At 45.6% G+C, this 7,504-nt stretch overlaps 1 non-coding gene across 1 annotated transcript; it reads right to left on the bottom strand.

Moving 5' to 3' along the window:
- Positions 1-4,682: 4,682 nt before the first annotated feature.
- LOC144486905 (U6 spliceosomal RNA) lies at positions 4,683-4,789 on the bottom strand. The gene has a single exon (XR_013496354.1). It is a non-coding gene; the product is annotated as a U6 spliceosomal RNA (small nuclear RNA).
- Positions 4,790-7,504: the final 2,715 nt, after the last annotated feature.

Raw genomic sequence — 7,504 nt, 5'->3', positions numbered from 1 at the left:
AGTAAGAAGTTTAACAACACCAGGTTAAAGTTCAACAGGTTTATTTGGTAGCAAAAGTCACACAAGCTTTCGGAGCCCCAAGCCCCTTCTTCAGGTGACTCACCTGAAGAAGGGGCTTGGGGCTCCGAAAGCTTGTGGCTTTTGCTACCAAATAAACCTGTTGAACTTTAACCTGGTGTTGTTAAACTTCTTACTGTGTTCACATCCCTGTGCCAGTTAACTTAGCAATGGAGACGGCACTTCAGCAATAAAGGCAAAGTAATTCAGTTTGCTTGCTGTGTACTCTGTCAATTGACCAAATAATAGTTACATGTACAGTGTTATTAGACATTAAAAAGGCAGCTAACATTTTTTTTATGTTAAGTGGTTTGGATAATGTAAAACCAAATCATTAAAAAAAAGTTAGCAAATTTAATATGAATTTTCTCTGCACTGTTAACAGTTTGCTATCCCAATAGACTCGGGACAATATTATCGTGGAAGGATTTCACTGGTGAGAACATAGGTTGCAGTAAAACTTGCAATAACTATTAAAGCCGCAGCCAGACTTAAATATTAAAGCTTACTGCAGGAAGACGAATCCTCTCGCCCCCAGATAGGACCAGACAGCGACATGCCAGGTGCTGAGTATCATAGAATCATAGAAATCATAGAAAACCCTACAATACAGAAAGAGGCCATTGGGCCCATCGAGTCTGCACCAACTACAACCCCACCCAGGCCCTACCCCCATATCCCTACATATTTACCCGCTAATTTTAGCATGGCCAGTCAACCTAACCCGCACATCTTTGGACTGTGGGAGGAAACCAGAGCACCCGGAGGAAACCCACGCAGACACGAGGAGAATGTGCAAATTCCACACAGACAGTGACCGAGAGTACCAGAGTAACAACAATGGAGATCCAAGGCACTATTTATCATGGCTCCATCATGTCTGAGAAGAATGCATAAAGTCTTTGTCCTCCTAAAAAATCTAACCAAAAACCAAAGACATGGTCGATGAGGTGACAGTTGTGGTAATTGGTAAATTTACATGTCAGATGGTGCTTAAAATGATTTCACAGAAGAAGAAACAACCAACACAGGAGATAGAACCATAGAAAATTACAGCTCAGAAACAGGCCTTTTGGCCCTTCTTGTCTGTGCCGAACCATTTATTGCCTAGTCCCACTGACCTGCACTTGGACCATATCCCTCCACACCCCTCTCATCCATGAACCCGTCCACGTTTTTCTTAAATGTTAAAAGTTTACCACTTTATCCGGCAGCGCATTCCACACTCCCACCACTCTCTGCATGAAGAAGCCCCCCCCTAATATTCCCTTTAAACTTTTCTCCTTTCACCCTTAACCCATGCCCTCTGGTTTTTTTCTCCCCTAGCCTCAGCGGAAAACGCCTGCTTGCATTCACTCTATATAAAGGATATATATAGATAAAGGGGGAAACAGTACAAGATAATATCACCAGGGTAATTGAAACAGCAGAATTGTGCGAGATCACCTAATCAGGAAAACAGATCAACGGGTCCCATCTTCAATCACAGGTATACTTCTGTAATGATAAAAGCTGAATTAACAGATAATGGCCCAATCAGAACATTGAACGTAAACATTATAATATTAAATAGTATAAGAAAAACTGTGCATTAGAAATTAGACAGTAAGAAGTCTCACAACACGAGGTTAAAGTCCAACAGGTTTATTTGGTAGCAAATAATTAACCTGGTGTTGTGAGACTTCTTACTGTGTTCACCCCAGTCCAACGCCGGCATCTCCACATTAGAAATTAGAAGCAGGAGTAGGCCATTCGGCTCTTCGAGCCTTTTCTGCCATTGATCTTGATCATGGCTGATCATCGAATTCAATATACTGATTTCTTCTTCCTCCCATATCCCTTGAGCCCTTGAATTCAACACAGTCATACCTTCTTGGTGAACTCTGTCAACTCTGCTAGTTACATCCTCAAAAAATTCTGTGGTCATGAATTCAACACAGTCATACCCTCTTGGTGAAGAAATTTCTCCTCACCTCAGTTCTAAAAGGTTTACTCATTATCCTCAAACTATGACCCCTAGTTCTGGACTCACCAACATTGGGAACGTTCATTCTGAATCTACCCTGACTAAGCCTGTTAGAATTTTTATATGTGATCCTTTCTCACGCTTCTAAACTCCAGTGAATATAATCCTAACCGACTTAATCTCTCCTCATATGACAGACCTGCCATCTCAGGAATCAACCTGGTAAATCCTGGCTGCACTCCCTCTGTAGCAAGGATTTCCTTCCTCAGATAAGTACATTAAAACTGCACACAATTCTCCAGGTGTGGCCTCACTAACGCCCTATACAATTGCAGCAAAACATCCCTATCCCTGTACTGAAATCCTGATGCTATGAAGGCCAATATGCCATCTGCCTTCTTTACCTGCGCACTTACTTTCAGCGACTGATGCATGAGAACTCCAAGGCCTCGTTGACTATCCATCTCTCTTAATTTATACCCATTCAAGTAATAAACTGTCTTCCTATTATTGCTACCAAAGTGGATAACCTCACATTTATCCACATTATACTGCATCTGCCATGCACATGCCCACACACTCAGTCTGTCCAAATCACCCTGAAGCATCTCTGCATTCTCCTCACAGCTCACCCTCCCACCCAAATTTATATCATCTGCAAATTTGGAGATAATACATTCGGTTTCCTTGTCCAAATCATGAATATATGATGTGAGCAGTTGCAGACACCACTAGTCACTGACTGCCAATCAGAAAAAGACCCATTTATGCCAAACTTTTGCTTCATATCTGTTAACCAGCTTTCTATCCATCTCAATACATTGCCTGCAACCCCATGTGCTTTTGCATAATAGTCTGTTATGTCTGCCTTGTGCAACGCCTTCTGAAAGTCTAAATAAACCACATTCACTTGTTCTCCTCTGTCAACTCTGCCAGTTACATCCTCAACAAATTCCAATAGATTCGCCAAGCATGATTTTCCTTTTATAAATCCATGCTGCCTCTGTCTGATTGTACCACTGCCTTCTAAATGTTGAGTTATGAAATCCTTGATATGAGACTCTAGCAACTTCCCCAGTACTGACGTTAAGCTCACTGATCTATAGTTCCCTGTTTTCTCTCTACCTCTCTTTTTTAATAGCGGCCTTGCATTAGCCACCCTCCAATCTGTAGGAACTATTCAAGCGTCCAAAGAATTTTGGAAAATAACCACCAATGGATCTGCTATTTCCAGAGCCACTTGCTTAAGTTCTCTGTAATGAAGATTACCAGGACCTGGAGCTTTATCCACCTTCAATCTCATCAATTTCCCCAAAACCATTTCTCTACTAATATTGATTTCCTTCAGCTCCTCACGAAAACATTTTTCTCTCAGCACTTCTGACAAATTATTTATGTCTTCCTTTGTGAAGACTGAAACAAAGTACAAATTTAATTCCTCAGCCATTTCTCTTTTCCCCGTTATGAATTTTCCCATTTCTGACTGTAAGGGGCTTACATTCATTTTTGTCAATCCTTTACTCTTTATATATCTACAGAAGCTTTTGCAGTTGTTTTTTATGATCCCGCTAACTTACTTTCATACTCTGTTTTCCCTTCTTAACCAATGGCTGAGTCCTTCTTTGCTAAATTTTAAACTGCTCTCAATCCTCTATTGCTTATTCTTGCCAATTTGTATACTTCTTCCTTGAATCTGATACTGTCTCTAATTTTCCTTGTAAGCCATGGTTTGGCAGAATTCCCTTACCACTCTTGCATGAAACAGGAATAAAAAACTTCTGGAGTTCACCTATTCTTTCTTTAAATGTCATTGCCTGTCCACTATCTTTCCTTTCAGTCATGTTTCCCAGTCTGTCATGGCCAATTCATGCCTCATACCATCATAGTTACCTTTATTGAGATTTCAGACCCTGGTCCCAGAATCAACTACTTCATTATCCACCTTAACAAAGAATTCTACCATATTATGGTCCCTCGTCCCCAAGGGTTCTCGCACAACTAGATTGCAAACTAATCCTTTCTCACTGCACAACATCCAGTCCACTAAGGCCTGCTCCCATGGGCCTGATTTGACCAAAACGTACGGGCCCGAAATCGTGGTAAAGTTGGGCATCGGGCCTTTAACACGATCTGCACCTGAATCCGAGCAGACCGCACCTGATTCGGGCACGGGTCCGGCCCGCACCCGAGTTGGGTGGCCCGACGATTTAGATGCATTAGCATGCATTTAAATCGACTTAATGAACTGCGCGCCCAACTGTACCGCCAAATCCCACCATACCGTCTTCTGGCCCAATCCGCGTCCACGGTGTTACCGACCTGCTGAATAAAAGTCTGAAGTCACTGCTGCAGCCTCCAAAGAGTGGGGTCAGAGAGTGCAACGGCTCTCTGACCCAGGTCATCCTCTGGTCGGGGCGGGAGGGGGGTGGCGTCTCATCCCCTGGGGGGGGTGGGGGGGGGGTGTGTGGGAGGGGAGGGGGGGTGACGTCTCATCCTCTGGTCGGGGGGGGTTCCGCTGCCAGTCTGCGGCCGATCCCTCCTGGCACCATCACTGGTACACTACCAGCCACAGATTACTCTTCCCTGCAGGGGCAAGAGAGCGGGAGAGATTGCTGTGGCTGGTAGTACAAAGAACAAAGAACAATACAGCACAGGAACAGGCCCTTTGGCCCTCCAAGCGAATTTGCGTGTCATCCTTGCGCAGGGGCCATGCTAATCTTCTCTGTATCGTTCCAATTTTAGTATAAGTGCTGCTGAAGCAAGCACACAGGACTCATCAGGTAGTTCATACCCTAGCAAGCCAACCTCATTAGCCTGGCTGAAGTCATCACAACAACATTAACAAGACGTCCCAAAGAACAATACAGCACAGGAACAGGCCCTTCGGCCCTCCAAGCCCGCGCCGCCCCCTGGTCCCAACTAGACCATTCTTTTGTATCCCTCCATTCCCACTCCGTTCATATGGCTATCTAGATAAGTCTTAAATGTTCCCAGTGTGTCTGCCTCCACCACCTTGCCCGGCAGCGCATTCCAGGCCCCCACCACCCTCTGTGTTAAATACATCCTTCTGATATCCGGGTTAAACCTCCCCCCCCCTCACCTTGAACCTATGACCCCTCGTGAATGTCACCACCGATCTGGGAAAAAGCTTCCCACCATTCACCCTATCTATGCCTTTCATAATTTTATACACTTCTATTAGGTCACCCCTCATCCTCCGTCTTTCCAGTGAGAACAACCTCAGTTTACCCAATCTCTCCTCATAACTAAGCCCTTCCATACCAGGCAACATCCTGGTAAACCTCCTCTGTACTCTCTCTAAAGCCTCCACGTCCTTCTGGTAGTGTGGCAACCAGAACTGGGCGCAGTATTCCAAATGCGGCCGAACCAACGTTCTATACAACTGCAACATCAGCCGCTGACAATGTTCCTCACTATCTGCAAGTCCTGCCAATTTCCTGTCGTCCGCAAACTTACTGATCACCCCAGTTACACCTTCTTCCAGATCGTTTATATAAATCACAAACAGCAGAGGTCCCAATACAGAGTCCTGCGGAACACCACTAGTCACAGGCCTCCAGCCGGAAAAAGACCCTTCCACTACCACCCTCTGTCTTCTGTGACCAAGCCAGTTCTCCACCCATCTAGCCACCTCCCCCTATATCCCATGAGATCCAACCTTTTGCACCAACCTACCATGAGGGACTTTGTCAAACGCTTTACTAAAGTCCATATAGATGACATCCACGGCCCTTCCCTCGTCAACCTATCTAGTACCAGTGATGGTGTATCCCTTTACACTGTGGAATTGGCCGGTTCTGCTTCATCTTCTTAGTGAGGAATCGCTTCATCCTGAAGGTTTCATGGGATGGCATTGCCGCACGTCCACTCCGGCAGGAGGCATCGGCCGCAGACCCCCCCCCCCGCCGACCAGAGGATGAGACGTCACACACCCTCTCCTCCTCCCTCCCCCCCAGGGGATGATACGTCACACCCCCTCTCCTCCACCCACCCCCCCTCCCCCCCCCCCCCCGACCAGAGGATGAACATCAGAGAGACGCTCTCTCCGCTTTCTGCTTTTTTTTTCACGCCCGGGCGCGCGCTGTCAGATTTTTTTCGAACTGCGTATGCACAGTTCAGAGGTCCGATCGGTCCGCCAGCGCTAAGCCCCGGCCACAGTGCGGATCGGGCCGAAACCGGCAAAACGCGTGTGGGCGCGCTGGAAAGGGGATTCCAGGCGCGGATCTATTTGACGCCCAGATCTGGCACTTAGACTCAAAATGGTAAAATTCCCACCCCCAATGTATTGCTCCAGAAATCCATCCCATTTGCATTCCAGAAATTCCTCCTCTGTTGTACTGTGACTAATTTGACTCTCCAGATTTGATTCTCTTGGTTCTCTCCTGTACAAACAATACACGCTTGGATACATATGTCAGTGAAACTTCATAAGGTATCAAATACACCACTTGTTTGATCTCTCTAACATGGTGGCCATTGCAAACTCACAGAAATTGATCTCTGTCCAAATCTTGTTGTTAGGATACGAGCAATAATGGCAAGGTCAGCCAATTATTGACTATCCATATTTTCAATTCAGCAACCCGGAGCTGATGGAATAATGGGTTACTTCAGAATACAGTAAAGACCACAACAACATAAGATGTCAGAGCAGAATTAGGTCATTCAGCCCATCGAGTCTGCTCCGCCATTCAAACATAGCTGATATGTCTCTCCTGCCTTTTCCCTGTAACCATTGATTCACTTACTAATCAAGAACCTACCTATCTCTGTCTTAAATACACTCAATGACCTGGCCTCGACAGCCCTCGGTGGCAATGTATTCCATAGATTCACCACCCTCTGGCTGAAGAAATTCCTCTTCATCTCAGTTCTAAAGGGTCTTACCTTTATTCTGAGCCTGTGTCCTCGGATTCCAGTCCCTCAAACTACCGGAAACATCTTCCCCACGTCCACTCTATCCAGGCCTTTCAATATTATGTACGTTTCAATGAGATCCACACTCATTCTTCCAAATTACATTGAGTACAGACCAAAAGTCCTCAAGTGTCCTCATAATCAAGCATTTCATTCACAGGAGGAGAGGGAGTGTGACGTATCATTCCCTGGCGGGGGGGGGGGGGGGGGGTGGAGGAGAGGAATGATTCTTGTGAACTTCCGCAGGACCATTTCCAAGGCTAACACATCCTTCTCCACCTGTGTTGCCACTTTCAGTGACCTGTGTACCTGTACACCCAGATCCCTCTGCCTATCAATACTCTTAAGGGTTCTGCCATTTACTGCATATTTCCTATCTGTATCAGAACTTCCGAAATGCATTACCTCACATTTGTCCGGATTAAATTCCATCTGCCATCTCTCTGCCTAAGCCTCCAACTGATCTATACCCTGCTGTATCTTCTGATGGTCCTCATCACTATCCGCAAATCCACCAACCTTTGTGTCATCTACAAACTTACT

This window comes from Mustelus asterias, unplaced genomic scaffold (assembly GCF_964213995.1).
Source record: "Mustelus asterias unplaced genomic scaffold, sMusAst1.hap1.1 HAP1_SCAFFOLD_511, whole genome shotgun sequence".
In the NCBI taxonomy this organism is placed as follows: domain Eukaryota; kingdom Metazoa; phylum Chordata; class Chondrichthyes; order Carcharhiniformes; family Triakidae; genus Mustelus; species Mustelus asterias.
The sequence above is the reverse complement of the archived record's forward strand: the minus strand, read 5'-3'. Positions and strand labels throughout refer to the sequence as shown.